Below are 21778 nucleotides of genomic sequence, written 5' to 3' on the forward strand. Positions count from 1 at the left end.
TACACCTTAATATATACACTCTTTATCAATTATACCTCAATAAAGGTGGTGAAAAAAGAGACCAAATTCAATGTCAATTTGTGCATGATATCTGGAAAAATTGCCTGTTCCCACCTCTAGAGAGGCTCACAAAGTAGTTGCCTATGTCTTTACTGTAGTTCTCACTATATGTATTGTACTTATGACTACACATCTCTCTACCCCCTCAAGATTGAGAATTCCCCAAGGACAAGAGCAATAGTCTATGAGTCTTTGGATCCCTGGCACCTGTCCGGCACATGGTGGGATGTTTTTTTTCTATGAATGAACAATGAATGGTTTCTGGGTCTAAAAACAGTGGAACACCAGGAAGAGAGAACAATATTGCTGCCTGACAGACTTGCACCCACAACTGGCCCAGCCACTCATGTAAGCTCTTTAGAGCACCTCTTCATTTGTAAAAAAGGGTTACAGGCTTACAGGCTTATTGTGAGAATTAAATGAGATAATTTAAACAAAGTACCTAATATTACAGCTGACAGCTATTAGCACATGCACATTGCTCATGATGGGTTTGGACTGGCTTGTCTGTAATTGATACTTGAAAACCTGAAAATAAATGGAGAGATAATACTCTTACTCAAAACAGATAAATTGTCTGTTTTTGATCCAGTCAATCTTAACTATGTAAAGTGAACTGTATTCATTATTTAAAATTTCCTAGGTGCAACATGGCTACCCCACAAGAGTGTGCATGGCTGCCAGAGGCCGGCAGGAAGATCATGCACATGTGCACCTAAAAAGTCGATCCAGAAGAACCAAAGCACACCAACACTTACAGATGTTCTTATTTTTCCTATTCCTTAGGATTTTCTTACCTTTTTCTTTCATTTCAAAAAAAAATCTCTGAAAAGAGAAAACATTTTCCTGCCTTCTTCTCTCAAGCCAACTGCCAGCTAAGAGTGAGATGGAGTTCATGTTTCCTAAACTTGAAAACTCTGATGATGATGATCATTGAGATTACGTTGGATCTGACAGTTTTATCTACCTCAAAGAAACTATAAACATTTTTATAAAACTTTTAACAACTGAGAAGCTAATCTCATCAGAAAATATGAGGACTGAACACAGAAAGACAAAGGAAAACCATCTCCAGAAGCTCATGAGTCAGACTTTTTTGGTTGAACAAGATTCAGAATTGGTTGCTTTCAGAAGATATTAAACCTGACCCCTGATTTCATCAGGCCCGTGCTCCGAAGGGATCTTTCGGACTAGAAAGCTACGTACGAAGTAAACATGACAGAAATTGTCATTCCCCTTGTCACTCAGAAGAGCCATCTGCTCCTAAATTAAAGCCATTTTCTATTAAATTCACCAGCATGCTAATTAAAGAATGACTGGAGGATGGTGAAGCTGCCAGATGCTATGAAGATATATCACTGTCTTTTTATACGGTTAGGAAAACGTTTAATTAAACCTGCAGCTGCTGTGTCTGCGCTACCCACCAACACAGCTAAATCTCATTTACCTGAGAAAATCATTTTGTATTAGTGTCTTTCAAGAGGTAAAACAACTTAAAACAGACTTTGCTGAAATACTCAATGCCTTTGTACATGATTTAATTAAACGCGTCAGTAATTATGTCAGGGCAACTTCAACCTGACTTTCCTTGGGGTTCTTGCTGTGTCTCCTGATAACTCATCAAATGTCTCTCAATGGCATCCTCGCTTGGAGGAGTAGAATTACAGACAGCGTAAGTATAGGTAGGGTGCTCAGCCTGTCTTGATTACACTTTACTTGGGCATATGTGTTTTAATACATTTAAAAGGCCTCTTTTTGAAGAAAATTGGAGAAGTCCGAGGGGAGATGGAGATGAAATGCAGTGCCAGGGTTTGCTTGTTAATGGAAGCTTTGCTAACTAACACAATCACCAGCCAGCACTGTGGGCCTACACTGATGACTCTCTTCAAGGAAATTTACAGCCATCTTCTTTTGTAATAGAGCTTTGTTTGAATTTTGGACTTATGCACAGTCTTCTTTTTAATTGAGCACAGTATTTTGATCAGTGGATTTTAGCTGGAAAACTGTTGCACATCACAGAATTCAAAACCAAATCGTAACTATTTACAGGTGCTAACTTCCAGTCAAAAGACAATTGTCTTAATGGAGGATCTTAAAGACTGGATGGTCTCCTCCATTGATGAATTTTTAGGTTAACGTCTTAAGCATTAAATGCATTGCAAAGGAAAAAAAAAATAAGGTTTAAAAGCCCTAGGTCTGCTGAGAGACGAGCTTCAGTTGCAGACTCCCCTGCTCATCTTCAGGGCAGAAAAGCCTCCTAGAGGCAGCCAGCCTCGCCTCCCTGCTTGGCTGGTCCCTAGAGTGCTGTAACAGCACAGGCGGTGAGAGAGCGCCTGAAACAAGCAGAGGCAGGGTGTAGCAGCAAGTATAACAAAGCCATCCTCTGCCTGGGTTGCACTGAAATTTAACTCCAAGAGTTTTGGATTCTATTGGATCTCTCTTGCCAGGATGCCAAGCATGACCAAACCATCAGTTTCCTTCAGACTTCCTAGCATCAAGGCTGTTTCTCTCCCAGAAGAGCTAGGCAGAAGTGCCCCACTTACCATTTTGAAGGGTCAGAGTCATGGTGTGCTGCTGTTAAGTAGCAAGTTGGACTTTATGTTTTCATTTTTTGCTGAGGAGGCTGGAGGAAGTTTGCTTAGAGAAAACCTGTGATATTGTCAGTTTGATGCAGTAAATATTTTATCACTCTGATAGTGGGACAGCTTGATGCCTCACCAACTAACCCTAGAATAATGACCTTCTTCCACCCAAATGAAAAAGAGCTCCTAAGGCAAGAGCTAAGGATGCCCAAGAAAGCAGTAGAGGAGGCACATAGAGGGAGGTATGAAACAGTGAGAGCTTGAGGGTAGAGCATTGGTTTTGAGCCTGCATTCTGGTGTGAATGTTGATCCATTTCATTATCATAGTGTCAGATTGTGTGACTCTGAAATCTGTGGAACTAGCCTTTTCCTTTTTGGGTTTGTTGTGATTGTTGTTTGCTTTTGTTTTTGTTTTTAAGGAGAATATTCACCATCCTATAATCACACCACAGCTATGTTTTGACAGCATGGGACACTACCACTAACATACTGTTATTACTCTTATTTTTCATTTAGGAATAAACTAATGCAGAAACTAAGGAGGCAAAATGCACAAAATTGGAGTGGGATTCCTTGTAAGCAACATGATGGGGAAGCGTTAGATAATCACTCCCTGCCTGGTCTGTTTTAAACCACTCCTAGAAGTGTCCTCCCTTCTGAATACTAAATTGACTCTCCAAACTAAAAGAATCAGGCAGTCAATCAGAGGTTATAACTTGACTTGGGCTTTCTGGTTTCAAACTTACAATTTACTTCAACCTCCCCATTGGTAATAGTCTAAGAAAACTTGCATTGTGAATGCAGCTGCCCAGTGTATTCTGCCACAGACATACACTGGACTTAAAAATATTAAGCCGAAAGCTGGAAATACAAATAGGTGTGTTACCTGTCATTCTTCCATCAGGATCAACTGATCCAGGTGAATTCTCTCTGGAGAGAAATTGAAAAGTGAAGGAAATAAATATTCTTACGGTAATTCACTGATCTTCCTGAAAACACACAAAGTAAACAGGTTTGGATACTTGAAAACCTAATTCTTTATAAAAATTAAGTATCTGTGGTGACATAAATGAAGAGTTATTCATTATCCTGTGACTCAAGTAAAGAGGAAAACAATTAGTTACCAATGTTAACAGTCAATTGCAGGAAAGTAATTGTAAGTATATCATAACAATATTTTCCTCTTAATTTATAAACATGGCACTTATAGACCCCTGCTTAGGAGAAAAAGGGCCTTGAGTTGATTTCCCAGCAATGGGGTTATTCAGTTTCACTTTCGTGTGATGACTGGCTGTGGCTAAGGATGAAATTTGTGACTTTGTACTATGACAGGCTGATGGATCTTGGCCTTATTAGTGCCATCTGCTAACCAGTTGAAATGTACAGTCAAGACAAAGCACTAATTTGTAGAGAAAGTGTTATGTATATTTTCAGGGAGATTCCCAATCAGGGCTCTCAACAATAGCCAGAAGTTGCTAATTCAGGTGGGATATTGTACTAATCTGCGCAGGCTGCCATAACAAAATATCATAAACTGAGTGGCTTAAACAACAGAAATTTATTTTTTCATGGTCCTGTAGGCTGTTAGTCTAAGATTAGGGAGTCAGGATCTTTGGGTTTTCGTGAGAGCTGTCTTCCTGACTTGCAGATGGCTGCATTCCAGCTACATCCTCACATAGCAGAGAGAGAGATTGAGAGGGATACAGACAGACTGACAGATTGAGGGAGAGAGCTCGCTCTCTGGTGTATCTTCTTATAAAGGCTGTAATCCCACGATGAGGTTCCTACCGTCATGACCACATCTAAACCTAATTACCTCCCAAAGGCCTCCTCTACAAATACCATTACATTGAGGGTTAGGGCTTCAACATGTGAATTTTAGGGAAATACAATTCAGTCCATAGCAGTTAGCAAGAAACGCAGACATAAATGTACTCCCAACTCATTTGTCCTTTTATTCATTTAGCAATTATTTTTGAACAGTACTATGGGCATACAAAGGATGCAAAAATTATTGAGATACACATTTCCTGACCTTAGGTAGCACATAACCTGGTGAGAAAGTTAGATATGGAAATCAAAACTTGCAATGGGATGTGATAATTATTATGATAAAAGCTCGCAAGAGGCATTACGGCAGGGCTTTATTGCAGCACAGTAGGTTAGTTCATCATCTTTGTGAATTTATTGAGAACCAATTACATGCCACACAATGTGCTCAGTATTCAGAGTATAAAGATAAATAAAAACATAGAGTACCAGCTCAGCTAGTCCTCTGGTTCTAGGGAAGTTTTTCTAGAGAAAATTGTGGTATATGTTCACCTTAGATGATAAGAAAGAACTATCCAGGTTGGCAAGAGGGGAATGGGCATCTCTGGTGAGGAGAAGAGAGTGTATACACAGTAGTGTGATGGATCGGGGCACTGCAAATTGCACAGTGTGGGTGGAGCTCAGGATACAGGTATAAGAGTGGCTTGTGTTGTTTGGAGAGTGGCTTATACTGAAGCAAGGTGCAAGGATGGGAGAGAGGTGATAAGAAATGGCCAGATTCTGGATATATTTTGAAGATAGAGCCATCCAATTAGATGTGTCAGAGAAATGAGTCAAGGATAACCCAAAGATTTTTGTTCTGAGCAAGTGGTAGAATAGACTTAGGATTTATATAAATAAAGACTTGTAGAAGGAACAGAGGTGTGGGAAGTGGATAGTTGAGAATCAGGGGTGTGGTGACTATGGAGATTCATTTACTCCACAAATTTTTTTGAGTGGGCTTCGCACTAAATGTGAATAAAGAGTTAAGAGCTCTTTAGGAGCTAGAACCAACAGAATCTGTGAATTAGTTTGATGTAGAGAGTGAGGAAAAAGGAAGAGAATAGAGACTAGGATGACTGTCTGACTGGGGAATTGCATTACTAGGTGGCCTTTCACCAGGACAGGGAATACAGGAAGGAAAAGGAGCTCTTGGTGGGAAGATATCAATCTCCTTTTTGTACATGTTACATTTAAAGGGCCTGTGATACGTCCAAGTGAAGATGCCGTTATGGTTTCTGGAGCTAAGCAGAGAAAAGTGCTAGAAATTTGAGTATCACTCATCAGTAGTGGAAGCTGAAGCCATGAGATGAATTGGAGAGCGTGTAGAGATGAGATAGAATGCAAAGAGAAGCGATGTAAGGACGGAACTTTGTTGAACAATATTTAAGGAGAAGAAGAACCCAAAGAACATCAGTCCTGACCTAGTCCAAACTTCCCTGTTAAATAAAATGCATATTATCTGTACAGAAGGGCCATTAGAGACTTGGAGATCAAGTCAAATTTTCAGAATAATAATAAGACAAAGAACTAGGTTTTAACGATCAAAAGCAAGGTAAATTAAATTGATTCTTTTATACTTTATATTCAAGAAATCTAGGCTATCTTAATTTGAGAAAATATTTTAAAACTTTTTATCAGAATATGTCCACAGAAAAGTATACATATCATAAAAGTAAAATTTGATGATTTTTTATAAACTAACACATTCATTTAACCAGGAAGGAATAGTACACTACCAACACCTCAGAAGCCCTTCCTTGTGCCCCATCTAGTTATTATGCCCAGGATCACATTACCCTAACTTCCAACAGCACAGATTGCTTTAGTTAGTTTATGTACTTTATATAAATGAAATCATACAGTATCTTTTCTTTGTGTCTGGTTTCTTTGCTCAACTTTACATCGGAGAGATTCACCTATATGTGTATAGATGTTAATAATGCATTTATCACTGGATAGCATTCTATTGAGTAAATATTCCATGACATAGATCAATTTTAATGTCAATGGGCATTTGGGTAGTTGCATTTGGGGACTAAATAACACTGCAATCAATATTCTAGAATGTGCCTTTTGGTGAATGTATACAGGAGTAGACATTTTATCATAGGATATGCCTACATTTAGCTTTACTTTTTCAAGTAGTAGTACCAGTTTATACTCAAGCAGCAGTGTATGAGTTCCAGTTTGATTGAAAATTTTCAAACAGAGGGGAAATTGCTGCAAAGGGATTTCTTCAATGTGAAGAAAATAGTCAAATCCCAAAACTATTTATTATTTTTACTCATTTTAATTTTCCATGTACTAAAAGACTCGTGATAGAAATAGAAATTACTCTAGCACTATATATATATATTTTTTATTATTAAATAACTAGTAAACTACAACCTCTTTGTCTCGCAACTTAAAGCACACTTTCTCAAAGTCTAACTCAAATGCTACTGTCTCCGTAAAGTTTATCCTCTCAATTAATAGTCATGTCATATATTTAAACTCTTTTTGACGAACATAACTTTATGCCGTTCATGTTCTAACTTATATCTTGGCCACACTGTTTATCTTATCTCTTCTGATTTATTACTGGCTCAAGGGCAGGGGCTGTACCTTTTTTTAAAAAATATTATTGTCTATTCCACATAAGCTTTTGTCCTTAGAGGAAGATTTTCACATACTTGTTCAGTAAAAAAATAATTTTCACATTTATTGTGATGAGTCCCACTCATTTATTTTATTTCCAGCAGCACCATGTGTTATTATCTCCTTTCCTTAGAGAACAAATGACTAAAGACTGGATTTCATAAAGTTTAAGTTTAAAGCTCATCTCTAATTGCCCCAGGGAGCAGGGTGTGGGGAGGAATGTGGAGGGAAGGCAGAAAGTCAAGCAATTTTGGTCGTTCAGAGGAATGCAGGGCAATATGCTCTCTTGGAGCTCAGGGGATTTAAATATCAGAGGGATTGCTGGCAGCTTGGGTTTGCATATGCAGCACTGTTTGGGAATGCTCATATGGTGTGTGATTGTGCTGTGCCTAGAACTGACAGCGCCATCTGTTCCTTGCTTTATTGAGCAATGGGACTTAGCATGCCCTCTCCAAATGAACACACATGCACGCACACACACACCCCTACATAGCCCTAACCTCCACCCCAGCCTAAACAGAAAACACCTGATTGACTTTCCATTTTGGGTTTTAATCTCAGCAGGAAATCCAGATGAGTCAAGCATCCAAATATGGCCATAGTGAGATCCTCCTCCTTCATGGAGAACTGTGAGGTCCAAGTGGCTAGGAAACCAGTAATCATCATACGCAAAGGCACTCAGCACGGAAGATCAGTTATAATGACAGATGGTACCAGTCAGAAAAAAATAGCCCCATAGGAAGAAGCATGCTGGAAGGGTATCAGTGGCATCTGTGTAGAAGTCAGACATGGGAAATGTAACAAAATAGCAATACGAGATGATACAGTCAGTTTTTAAGAAATGTTAAGAAGCATTTTGTCAAGTATAAGTGTATATCTATCCATTTTTTAGAAATAGTAGTTATTTTCTCATATCATCTTCTCCATCAGAGAAAAACAATGGAACTCAATGTTCTACACATGCAGCTGTGTTATAGGAGATGAAGTGCCCTGAACAGGAAGGGAGAAGTTGAGAAAGATGATTAATGAGGCATAGGGGCAGAGAACATACGTCCAGTATTTTCTGCGACTGTCTCCGTTTTATGTAATTTTGCTCTGTCCAAAATATATGACTGAACAATTGACTAAACATATAATAACATAATTTGAGCTTTACACAATTGTAAGTCTTTTCACATAAAAAAAGTTCACAAACAAGAAAAGTCCTTTTATTCAGAATAGAAGTCTGTATTTTGCACTCAGAAAATATAGCCATCATATAATGGCCATGAGAATACAGATAAATGTTGGTGTCAATATATGTGGGTGGGCGGAAGCAATGATCATTTTCAGTAAGATGATGGCATAGTTAATCTGAAAAAAATGTCTTCCATTACAAAGTACTGAGAAATGCTGGATAAAATATAACAGGCATTGTTTTAAGTGAATTAAATGAGCTTGTAAGGCAGTAAGAAGAAACTCCTATGCAGCCAAAGGGAAAAGGAAGCTGAAAACCAGCTAGGTAAGCTGGTAAGCTGACCCTGTGGAATACCTCTGTTTTGGGGAAGGGGGAAGTTACAATAACTTAAGCCCTGGCGAGACTCATGCAAAAGTTTAAGTCTAAATAGGATATTTGCATAGTTTCAAAGTGTTTCTTCTCAAAGATGTAGTCGTTACAAAGGGAAAAATAGTAAATTTACAGTGGAGCTTCCTGGCTGACATCATTTTAGCCAACTGATCATGGTTAACATTGTGAGTAATACCTAGATACTGACATCATGTACCCCCTGATATGACGCATTGAGAATGGCACATTGTTTCTGTGGCATCCTTCCCAACGATGCATGACTTCAGTAAAATCATAAGAAAATATCAAACAAACCCAAAGTACAGGACATTCTACAAAATAACTAAGCATTACTCTTAGGAAGTGTGAAGGTCATGAAAGACAAGGAAAGAATGAAGTACTGTCACCGACTGGAGGAGACTGAGGAGTCATGACAACTAAATGTAATATGAGATCCTGGATTGGATCCTACAACAAAAAAAAAGATGTTAATTGAAAATCTGGTGAAACCTGAGAGATTTTTAATTTTATTTTATTAACTTTAGTTAACAGTATTGTAACCAGGTTAATTTCTTTGTTTTGATATGTACTGTGGTTATGTAAGATGTTAACAGAAGGCAAAGCTGTATATGATTATGGAAGATGTTAATGTAAGTGTGAAGGGCATATGAGAATTCAATACTATTTTTGCAATTCTTTAAGGCTAAAATTATCTCAAAAAAATTAACTCTTAAAAAAGAAAAAAATAGATACCAGTGACCCAGTGACCTCATTTTGGTTATAAAGGGAATCAAGAGAAAAAATGAAACAAGGAAGATGAAAGAGGAACAAAAAAGGCCGTTAAATCATGACTAGAAGAATCAACTCATTTGATGGGCTGGCAGGGCCTCTTTTTCTCTTCTTTGATTACTAGAGACTGTGTAAGAAGGTGCGTGGACATAGTGCCCATTCACTCCTTCTCACCTGCCAAAGCCATCAGTTAAGTGACAAGCCACTGCCATTGGAAATGCAAACCTCAAAAGGAAGCTGTCAGAGAAGCATGCATCATCAATGTTCCAGGTGACTTGAAATTTCCTAGAAGCAGCTCCTACATCCTCTAACAAAATTCTGCCACCCTGGGCACTGTGATGTTGATGGAACCATAAAAGTAACAAGGCATTAAACAAGCCTCAGACTTAAGAGGGAAGAAAAGTAAGAGTGGGGGGAAATATGCAAATTAATCAAATCTAGCTAATGATAGATTCAATCAGCATATATCAATTACTCCAGGTTTTATGTTCTTTAATACTCCTGATGTTTTTTCTTATATTCTAAAAAGAATATAAAAATATAAAGCAAAAATTGATTGAAAATACAAAGAAAATGAACAAATCCATATATCTACCACTAATTAATAGCTTAAGGAGACCAAAAACTTTTTAAGAAATTTCAAATAATATAATTAGCAAGCTTTATCTAATGACAATAGTTAGAGACTCATTCTTTGGAAGCATAAGTGGAGCACTTAAAAAATTGACCATATACTTACAATTCAACTTTCAATATACCAGATAGCCTGTATCAAACATCATATAATGGCCTTGAGAATATGGATAAATGTTGGTGTCAACATATGTGGGTAGGAGGAAGCAATGGTCATTTTCAGCAAGATGATGGCATAGTTAATCTGAAAAAAAATGTCTTCCATTACAAAGCACAGAGAAATGCTGGATAAACTATAACAGGCACTGTTTTAAGTGAATTAAATGAGCTAAGTGAATTAAATGAGTGAATTAAATGTCCATTAAGCAATTGAGTTAGAAATCAATAACACAAAGAGAAATAAAATTCCTCCTAACTGTAAACTTAAAAACAGACTTTAGGAGAATGACATCAGCATCATGCTAGAGTGAGTTGTTCCCTTAGTCTCTCCCTCCTATTACAACTAAATGGACATTCATTAACCAACAGAGGATTCCCTACAAAGCACAATAGGATGTCTGAGAGATCCATGCAGCCATATATCTGAAGGTGGGGGGAATGGAGCCCTGGGAAGCAGTGGAAAAAGGTGAGCAGATCCTTCTCCCCCACCCCGTGGCAGCAATGTAGGTTGCAGGTCCTCAAACAGCAGCTAGGGCATGACTATAAGAGGAGGAAGAGGGCAGTCAGACCTGTGTGTGAACGCTTTCACTTTCAGAGTTGCAGCCCACCAGCAGGATCACCCACCGTGTCGTGGCAGCCCCACCCTTGGGAACACTCTCCACTGAGTGGTGCAGCTTACTCCTCTCAAAGGAGTCCCCATCAAGCACAGAAGCTCAGGTTAACCACCTGTGAGGGCAGAGCCAGCCTGCATGCATGTGAAAGAAAGCACCCATCCCTTCCCACCTAGCACACTAGCTTGGCCAGTCCCTTGCCAAGGCAGTGGTCCCACGAGAGCACCTGTACTTATGTGTGTGACCCACCAAGTGGCTGCAGCCAGCAGGCAAACACAGATGAACCCTACTGGCACAATTTCCAGCAGATGCGGTGGGTTGAGAAAATACAGCTGCTGCCCCCTCACAGAAGAGGCAAGTGGGATCTGTGACCCGATTATCCCACAAATGCCCTGGAAAAGGATCAGTCCATCAAACACCACAAAAAAACACAGCGACACTTCAGAACAGAAGGAAAATGGAAGTCTCCAGAAACCAATCCTGAACTCACAGAAATTTACAACCTAAATTACAGAGAATTCGAAATAATTGTCAAAAAGGAACTCAATGAGTTACAAGAAAACTCAGAAAGACAGTTCAATGAGCTCAGGGATAAAATTAATAAACAAAAGGAATACCTCACCAAAGAGATTGAAACTATAAGAAACAGAAATTTTGGAGATGAAGAACACAATTAATGAGACAAAAAATAATCTTCAATCTTTAAATAATAGAGCTGACTTTATGGAGAGCAGAATTAGTGATTTAAAGGACAGAAATATAGAAATGCTGCAGGTTGAGGAGAAGAGAGAATTAAGATATTTAAAAAATGAAGAAATTCTTCAAGGAAAATCTAGCTCAATTAGGAAATGCAACATAAAGATTATAGGTATTACAGAAGGAGAAGAGTAGGAGAAAGGAGCAGAGAGAGTGTTCACAAAAATAATAGCTGAGAGCTTCCAAAACCTGGAGAAAGAACTGGACTTACAAGCACACAAAGTCAACAGAAGACCTATTTTCACTAATGCCAAAAGAACATCTCCACGGTATATAATAGTAAAACTAGCAACAGTCAATGACAAAGAAAAAATATTAAGGGCAGAAAGGCAGAAGAAAATAACCTACAAAGGAAACGTTTTAGGCTTTCAGTGGATTTATCAGCAGAAATTTTACAGGCTAGGAGAGATTGAAATGATACATTCAAAATACTGAAAGACGAAAACTTTGAGCCAAGAATACTCTATGCAGAGAAAGTATTCTTCAGATATGATGGAGAAATAAAAGCTTTTCCAGAAAAAGAAAAGGTGAGGGAGTTCAATGCCACTAGACCTCCCTTACAAGAAATATTTAAGGAAGCCCTCATACCAGAAATAAAAAGGCAAAGGTTTACAAAGCTTTGAGCAAGAAGATAGATAGTCTGACAAAGTTAGAAAATTGGAGATCTCTATCAGAACAGGTTAGTAAATATTTAATTATAACATAAAAGATAGAGGGAAGGAAAGCATAAAAAATAACTAGGAATACTTCAATTTAGTTACAAACTCACAACACAAAACAGAATAATTTGTGACAACAATAACTCCTAGGGGAAAAGGAAAAGGATGGAACCTACTTAGGCTAATGGAGACAAGAGGCTGTCAGAAAATGGACTACCTCATGTACAAGATTTTTTATATAAACCTCATGTAATGACTAAACAAAAAAATCAGAGCAGAGCCACAATTCATAAATAAAGAGAAAACTGAGAAAATCATCACAGAAAACCAGAAGACTGAAATGGCAGTCAGAAATACAAGGGAAGAGAAACAATGGAAACATAGAACAAATGGAAAACATGAAATAAAACAGCAGTATTAAGCCCTCATATAGCAATAATTATTCTAAAAGTAAACGGATTGAATTCTCCAATCAAAAGACACAGAGTAGCTGGATGGATTAAAAAACAAGACCCAACAATATGCCGCCTCCAGGAAACACATCTCAGCTCTAAAGATAAACATAGGCTCAGAGTGAAGGGATGGAAGACAATATTCCAAGCCAATGGCAAACAAAGGAAAGCAGGTATTGCCGTATTTATATCAGACAAAACAGACTTTAAGATAAAAAAGACAATAAGAAACAAAGAGGGGCAGTATATAATGATAAAAAGGACATTCCACAAAGAGGACATAACACTTAAGAATATATATGCACTTAACACAGGAGCACCATACTATATACAGAAACTATTAACAGACCTAAAGGGAGAAATTAACAGCAACACAATAATAGCAGGGCACTTCAAGACTCCACTTACATCAATGGATAGATCTTCCAGACAGAAAGTCAACAAGAAAACAATTTAAATGAAACACTAAATCAGATGGACTTAATAGCAATATATAGAACATTCCATCCAGAAAAAGCAGAATACACATTCTTATCAAGTGCACATGGAACATTCTCAAAGATAGATCCTATGTTGGAAAATGAGGCAAGCCTCAATAAATTTAAGAAGATTGAAATCATGTCAAGCATCTTTTAAGACCACAATCCTATGAAACTAGAAATCAACTACAAGAAAAAAAGCTGTGAAAGTCACAAATTTGTGAAGACTAAACAACATGCTACTGAACAGCCATTGGATCAATGAAGAAATTAAAGGAGAAATCAAAAAACACCTGGAGACAGACGAAAATGAAAATACAACATATCCACTCTTATGGAATGGAGCAAAAGTGGTTCTAAAAGGGAAATTCATAGCAATATAGGTTTACCTCAAAAACAAGGAAACTCTCAAATAAGTAATCTTAAACTACACCTAACAGAAATAGAAAAAAAGAAAAAAAATAAATCCCAAAGTCATTAGAGGAGGGAAATAATAAAAATTTGAGCAGAAATAAATGACACAGAAACCAAAAAACAGTAGAAAGGATCAATGAGCTGGTTCTTTGAGAGGATAACAAAATTAACAAAACCTTAGCTAACTCACTAAGAAAAAAGATAGAAGGCTCAAATAAATGACATTGGAAATGAAAGAGGAGAAATTACAATGGAAACCAAAAAAATACAAAGGCTTATAAGAAAATACTATGAAAAACTATATACCAACAAATTGGATAACCTAGAAGAAACAGACAAATTCTTACATTCATAAAACCTCCCAAAACTGAATCAAGAAGAAATAGAGACTCTGAATAGACCAATAACATGTAAAGAGATTGAAACAGTAAACAAAAATCTCCCAAAAAACAAAAGCCCAGGACCAGATGGCTTCTCTGGAGAATTCTACCAAACATTCAAAGAAGATTTAATACCTATCCTTCTCAAACTATTCCAAAAATTGAAGAAGACAGAATGTTTCCTAACTAATTCTATGAGGCCAACATTACCTGATCCCAAAACCAGACAAGGACAACACAAAGAAGGAAAATTACAGGCCAATGTCGCTGATGAACATAGATGCAAAAATCCTCAACAAAATATCAGCAAATCAAATACAGCAATATATTAAAAGGATCATACACAGTGATCAAGTGGGATTTATACCAAGGACACAGGGATGGTTTGACATTTGCAAATCCATCAATGTGATACGCCACATTAATAAAATGAGGAATAAAAATCACATATCATCTCGATAGATGCAGAGAAAACATTTGACAAGATCCAGCATCCATTAATGATTAAAACTCTCAATAAAATGGGTATAGAAGGAAAGTACCTCAACATAATAAAGGCCATATATGACAATCCCACAGCCAACATCATACTTAACTGTGGAAAGCTGAAAGCCATCCCTCTGAGAACAGGAACAAAGCAAGGGTGCCCACTCTCATCACTCCTATTCAACATAGTACTAGAGGTTTTGGCCAGAGCAATTAGGCAAGATAAAGAAATAACACATATCCAAATTGGAAAGGAATAAGTGAAACTCTTAGTGTTAGCAGACGACATGATTCTATATGTAGAAAATCCTAAAGAATCCACTAGAAAACTAATAGAAAAAATCAACAACTACAGCAAAGTTGCAGAGTACAAAATCAACTTAGAAAAATCAGTTGCATTTCTAGACACTAATAATGAACTAGCAGGAAGAGAAGTCAAGACTATAATCCCATTGATCATCATAGCAAAAAGAATAAAATATCTAGGAATAAAGTTAACCAAGGAGGTGAAAGATCTATACAATGAAAATTATAAGACATTATTGAAAGAAATCAAAGATATAAAAAATTGGAAAGATATTCCATGCTTATGGATTGGAAGAATCAACATAGTTAACATGCCCATATTACCTAAAGCAATATACAGATTCAATGCAATCCCAATGAGAATCCCAAAGACATTCTTCATGCAAATAGAACAAAGAATCCAAAAATGTATATGGAACAACAAAAGACCCTGAATAGCCAAAGGAATCCTGAGGAAAAAGAACAAAGTTGGAGGCCTCACAATCCCTGACTTAAAATATACTACAAAGCTATAGTAATCCAAATAGCATGGTACTGGCACAAAAACAGAAACACAGATCTATGGAACAGAATCAGAAGCCCAGAAATAAAACCACACATCTATGGACAGCTAATCTTCAACAAAGGAGCCAAGAGCATATAATGAAAAGAAAGTATCTTCAATAAATGGTGTTGGGAAACTGGACAGCCACATGCAAAAGAATGAAAGTAGACCATTTTCCTACACCATACACAAAAATTAACTCAAAATGGATTAAAGACTTGAATGTAAGACCTGAAACCATACATCTCCTAGAAGAAAATATAGGCAGTACACTCTTTGACATCGATCTTAGCAGCATCTTTTTGAATACGATGTCTACACAGGCATGGGAAACAAGAGAAAAAATAAACAAATGGGACTACATCAGACTGAAAAGCTTCTGCAAGGTGCAGGAAACCATCAACAAAATGAAAAGACAGCCCACCAAATGGGAGGAAATATTTGAAATCATATATCCAACAAGGGGTTAATTTCCAAAATATATAAAGAACACATACAACTCAACAACAAAAAAATGAAAAATCCAATCAAAAAATGGACAGAGGATATGAACAGACATTTTCCCAAAGAAGATATACAGATTGCCAATGGTCACATAAAAAGATCTTCTAGATCACTAATAATTCTTAGGGAAATGCAAATCAAAACTACCATGAGATATCCCCTTTACCTGTCAGAATGGCTATAATTAACAAGACAAAAAATAACGAATGTTGGAGAGAATGTGTAGAAAAGGGAACCCTCATACACTGCTGGTGGGACTGCAAACTGATGCAGCCACTATGGAAAACAGTATGGAGATTTCTCAAAAAATTAAAAATATAAATACCAGGGGCTGGCCTGGTGGCATAGTGGTTAAGTTTGCATGCTCTGCTTCAGTGGCCCAGGATTCACAGGTTCAGATCCTGGGTGCAGACCTAGCATCACTCATCAAGCTATGCCCTGGGGGTATCCCACATAAAATAGAGGAAGATTGGCAACAGATGTTAGCTCAGGGCCAATTTTCTTCACACACACACACACACACACAAAATAGAAATACCATATGACTCAGTTATCCCACTACTGGGTATTTATCCAAATAACTTGAAATCAACAATTCAAAGAGATTCATGCACCCCTATGTTCAATGCAGCACTATTCATTATTTGTAGCCAAGACATGGAAACAACACAAGTACCCAACAACTGATGAGTGGATAAAGAAGATTTGATGTGTATATATACAATGGAATACTACTCAGCCATAAATAGACAAAATCACCCCATCTGCAACAACATGGATTGACCTTGAGGGTATGATGTTAAGCAAAGTAAGCCAGACAGAGAAAGATAAACACTGCATAATTTCATTCATATGTGGAAGTTAAACAAACACATTGATAAAGAGCACAGATTAGTGGTTAACAGAGGGGAAGGGGGTTGGAGGTTGGGCAAAAGGGGTAAAGAGGCACATATGTATGGTGACAGATAAAAATTAGGCTATTAGTGGTAAGCACAATGCAGTCTATGCAGAAACTGATAAACAATAATGTACATCTGAAATTACACAGTGTTATGAACCATTATGACCTCAATAAAATAACTGAAGAAAAAAAACCAGACGTCAAAGAAGAATCATTATGGAAATTAAAAGGTATTTGGAACTGAATTATAATTAAGATACTATGTATGAGTACTTGAATGGCCCAACTAAAGTGGTACTTAGAGGGAAATTCATAGCATCATGCAATAATGGAAGAATCTAAAAATAATGAGGCAAGCATACACTTGAGCAGTTAGAAAAAGAACAGAATAAACTCATAGAGAATAGAAAGAAGGACTAGAGGCCAAAATAGAAAACAAAGATATTATAGAAAGAATCAACAAAGACAAACACTGGTTTGTTGAAAAGAAAAATGGATAACTCTGGCAATACTGATTTAAAAAAAAAGAGGAGGAAATTGCAAATAAGCAAGATTAGGAATGAAAAAGAAGACATGAGTAGAGTATAGCAGATATTAAAGAAAGCATAAAAGAATGCACATTTATGGTTGAGTGTTCATTATGAAGCCCCAATTTATTCTCTCTGGGCTTCAGCTTTGCCTCACTGGCTGCTTCTTTTTTGGTTGGCTCTATCTGATATTTCGCTCTTCAAAGCTGAATATTCCATTTCTTAGTTACAATAAGCTCACCTTCTAGTCTATAGAGGCTTGTGCTTGTGGAATCTGTACACCTCTCCAGTCAATAGGGTTGCAGAGAAATACTTAAGTATTCAAACACAGAGGCTCAAAGGAAAGAAAACTCTCACCCAACCATAGTGTCCCCTTGTATAATCATATAGGTTGTCTTCCTTTCCTCATTTCCACTCCTAGTCCTCGTTGCACCATTGGCTAATACCCTTATGGCCAGTTAGAGGTTACTTTTTCCCAAGTCAATCTCTGTACTAATCTTGAGGGTGATAACAAACAACTTAATTTTGGCAGTTTTGGAGATCTGGAAAAAATAGATTTTCTTTCACTCTATGGTGCTGATGAGAGCTCAGAAACTGTAGCTATAAAACGAAAATAAGGTAGTTTCTGCAGAAATTCCTGTCCAACTGAAGGGGCCTACTACCATTTAACAGGGAGATTACAGAGCCAAGGGAGATGGTTAGTAGATATCACAGTTGCTATCTCAATCTAGGTCTGTTGGGTCCAAATACTGCTTCTTTTTCTGTTACTTCCTTTGAGGTTAAATCTTGATTTCCTGTGATGCGTTGTTTCCATCTTTATGTGCTATTTTTGTTCTCTGTGTTTTTTGTGACTGCCATTACAACTTCCAAAATGATACCAACAGAGGTGTCTCTGAATAATTTTACACTAAGGAAGGCTGTCATTTATTGTTTTATAAAACTCTAAATGCATAGTGCCCTCATCAGGCTCTGCAGGCACATAAAATAAAACTTTCTCATAGTGAGAGCATATTTTCTACATAGTGATCTGTCCCTTCACTTGAAAAATGAGAGAAAGATAGAGAATTGGACCAAACATTAACCCTTTCAGCCTCACTTGAATAATGGACAGAATAGTCAGGGATAGACATTCCCTCCTTCGGAAGTACCTAAATTATTTACTCTCAAGGATCACAGGGAGAGCTATCATGTCTGGTAACTGATGACTACCGGTTTCTGTAATGCAACAGAAAACCTAAAGGCGCACATTAAGAAAACTGAATTAACAATGACTTCAGTTCTACCTGAGTTTGAAATCAAGTCAATGCAGCTTTGTGTGGTTTAAATGAGAGATTTATACTAATCACCACTTTATTTTTATTTATGACATTTTTATGCTATGAAATCTCTGTGCCTATAAATGTACTGATCTTCAAAATCTCAAGCTAGTGCAAGGAGGGATGAGGTCATTGTAGGGAATAAAGTAGGAAGTTACAATAGGGAAGTAGGGAGAAAATGAGTATTTTCCCTTCCCTTGCGGCATGCTCTCTCTTACTTTCCCAATTCAGTGGAAGAAGCTTATGGCATAAGGAAAATTAGGGTGAGCTCCACACCCGTTCTGTAGACTCCCATCCCTTCCAGTGTCAACTCTTTCCAATTTTTAAACTCTACCTTCCTCTCAGCAAACATTTCCAGTTCTCTCTAGTCTTAAAACCAGACACATAAATGCATTTAATCCTGCATCCTTTCTAGCTAGCTACCAATCTATTTCTTTTCTCTTCTCAGGCAAGCTTCTTGAAAAATTACACTCCTTATCTCTCCTTCTTCCCCTCCAATTGATTTCTCAACCCACAGCAAATTGGCTCCAATTTTTCCTAATTGCTTAACTGAAATTTCCATTACCAAAGTTACTGAGAACCTCCTCTTGCTCAACTCAATGGGCACTTCATTTGACCTGGTCTCTAACATGTTTATGTGCTAACTCCATCTTCTTCTTGAAATTATTCTTCTGGCTGCTATAACTTTTGTCATGTTATTCTCTTTTGGATTTTCTCCCATCCTGCTGGCTGTTCCTTCTCATTGTCCTTTGCTAACTCTTCTCTCTTACTCTCTTCTTAAAACTTGCTCTTAGACTTTGGTTCTCAATCTTCTTCTATTACTCTTTCCACTCTCTGATTTATCTCATGTACTAGTTTAGTTTCCACTTCTTCCTAAGCAAAAATGTCTCCCAAATTCCCATCCTCAGCCCAGACCTCTATCCAACTGCCAGTAAGACATCTCGTGTTAAATATACCACAAGCATCTCAGGTTGAAACAATGTCCTAAATTAAGTTCATTGTCTTTTTCTCCAAAACTGTTGAGAATCTTCAATTTCTTTTTTCAGAAAACGAAAACCAGAAATCTGGAATCATTCTAAAGCCCTGTCCCTCACTCTCTTCATCCATTTCCTTGGAATCCAAATTTCATAGATTCTGAAGTCCATAAGGTCACTCATTTTTATTTTTTCCTTTATACCCAACTACCTTAGTTCAGATCTTCTTCATGTCTGGCCTAAACCACTTCAGCGACTTGGAGAATCCCTACCATTAGTGATCTGTGCCCTGTATCTTCCTTCCCAAATATCCTCCCCACAGTGACACTGTGACCTTCCCAAAATAGTAAATTTTACCTTGATGTTATACTTCTGTTTCACACTTCTCCATGTCTCCCAACTTCAGCAGTCCCCAAACATAAGTTCAGGGACTACTGTTGGGCTGTGTTCAGTAAGTTGATTTGAGGGATGGTATAGAGGAAAAGGAGAAATATGTATTTTTTAAAAACTATCACTAGAGGATTCTAATACACAACCAAGTTTGAAATTCTCAGGAAATTTCTGCATGGAAGTCTGGAGTGGCTGATGGTTTTCCCACCATGCCTGTGCCTCTGTGGAGGGGAGCTACATGAGAATGAAAGAAAGCAGCAGTGATGGATGGAGAGAAAGTTGAAACTCCTGGATACAGTTGTGCCTGGAGCTAACTGAAAACCCCTTCAACTTCATAGTTTGGAAGATGGTGGCATAGGAGGATCCTGAGCTCACCTTCTCCCACGGACACAACAAACCTACAACTACCTGTGGAACAATTTCCTCTGACAAAGATCCGGGAACTGGAAGAAAAGAATCTCCACAACACGAGACAACACAGAGTGGGGTGGAAGAGGCAGAGATACTGTGCTGCTGAGGAAAAAAACATACCGCAGTTCAGCACTTCATGGTTGGGAGTGATCTCAAAGGTACGGAGCTTTTCCTGGAGAAGTGGGGAATTCCAGCTCCACATTAGCCACCCCAACCCTTAGGTCAAGCACAAGAGAGACGAGATCCCAAAACATCTAGCTTTGAAAACCTACGCCCAGGAAGACCACACAACTTCAGGGGAAGGAAAACCTGCTCTTAAAGGGCCCATGCCCAGACTCACTTGATCCAAAAACCAGCACAAAAACACTAGATAGACAAGTGCATAGTCCACTGGTAAAAAAACACTCACTCGCTAAGTTCAGAGCACATCCCAGAGAGGCCAGAGGCAGCCAGGCCAACCCCCCAGGGACTAAAATACTGGCAGGAGCCATTAATGTGACTCCGTTCAGCTGTGCTGACAGAGATGCTGGAATGTGGAATCCTTCCTCTAGCTATTAGCACAGGGGCCTGCCCTGCCCACTAGAGCACCTGAGGCAATCCAGTGAAGCCAAGCAGTGCAGGCAGCCCAACCCAGGGACTGGCCCTGCCCACCAGCAAGCCCAAAGCCAATTTGTGTCACTGGCCCTTGCAAACAGCCATACAGGGGATATACCCCGCTCATCAACATGCCTGAAATGGTTGTGAAGGTTGTGCACTGCCACATTGCAGGCCTGCCCTGTCCATCAGGACACCTGAGGCAGTTGTGCAGCTCCATGTTCCTGGGCCACACAGCCAGCCTGTGCTGGGGGCCTACCCCACCCAAGAAAAAGCTACCAACAGCCACAGGGTGTATAGCCAGCCTCACCAGAAACTTTCCCCATGTACCAGTGCACCAGAGGCAGCTGAGTGCTACGAGGCCATGCAGTCAGCCACACTAGGGGCCTGTAGCAGTTGTGCACTCCTGTGCCTAGCAACCAGCCACACTGGGTGCCGGACTCACTCACCAGCAAACTTGGAGTAGTTGTGAGCTACCAGACCTCAAGGCCAGCCATGCAAGGGGCTTCCCCTTGCCCAATAATGGGCCCATAGCAGCCACATGTGGCCAGGCCTCACAACCAGCCAGACCAGGATTCAGTCCAGCCTATCTGTGCACCCACAGCAGTAGCAGTCCTACTACAACAGAAGAGCCCATGCATCCTATGCATGGGACATCCCTGGAACATTTAGCATGGATGACAAGAAGGGAGCATTGCTGGGCCCCGTAAGACATCTCTTACATAAGGCCACATTTCCAAGATTGGGATAATTAGCTGATCTACCTAATACACAGAAATAAGGACAGAGATGTAGGAAAAATTAGGAGACAAAGGAATATGCTTCAAATAAAAGAACAGGATAAATCCTCAGAAGA

This window comes from Equus quagga, chromosome 6, assembly GCF_021613505.1.
Source record: "Equus quagga isolate Etosha38 chromosome 6, UCLA_HA_Equagga_1.0, whole genome shotgun sequence".
Lineage (NCBI taxonomy): Eukaryota > Metazoa > Chordata > Mammalia > Perissodactyla > Equidae > Equus > Equus quagga.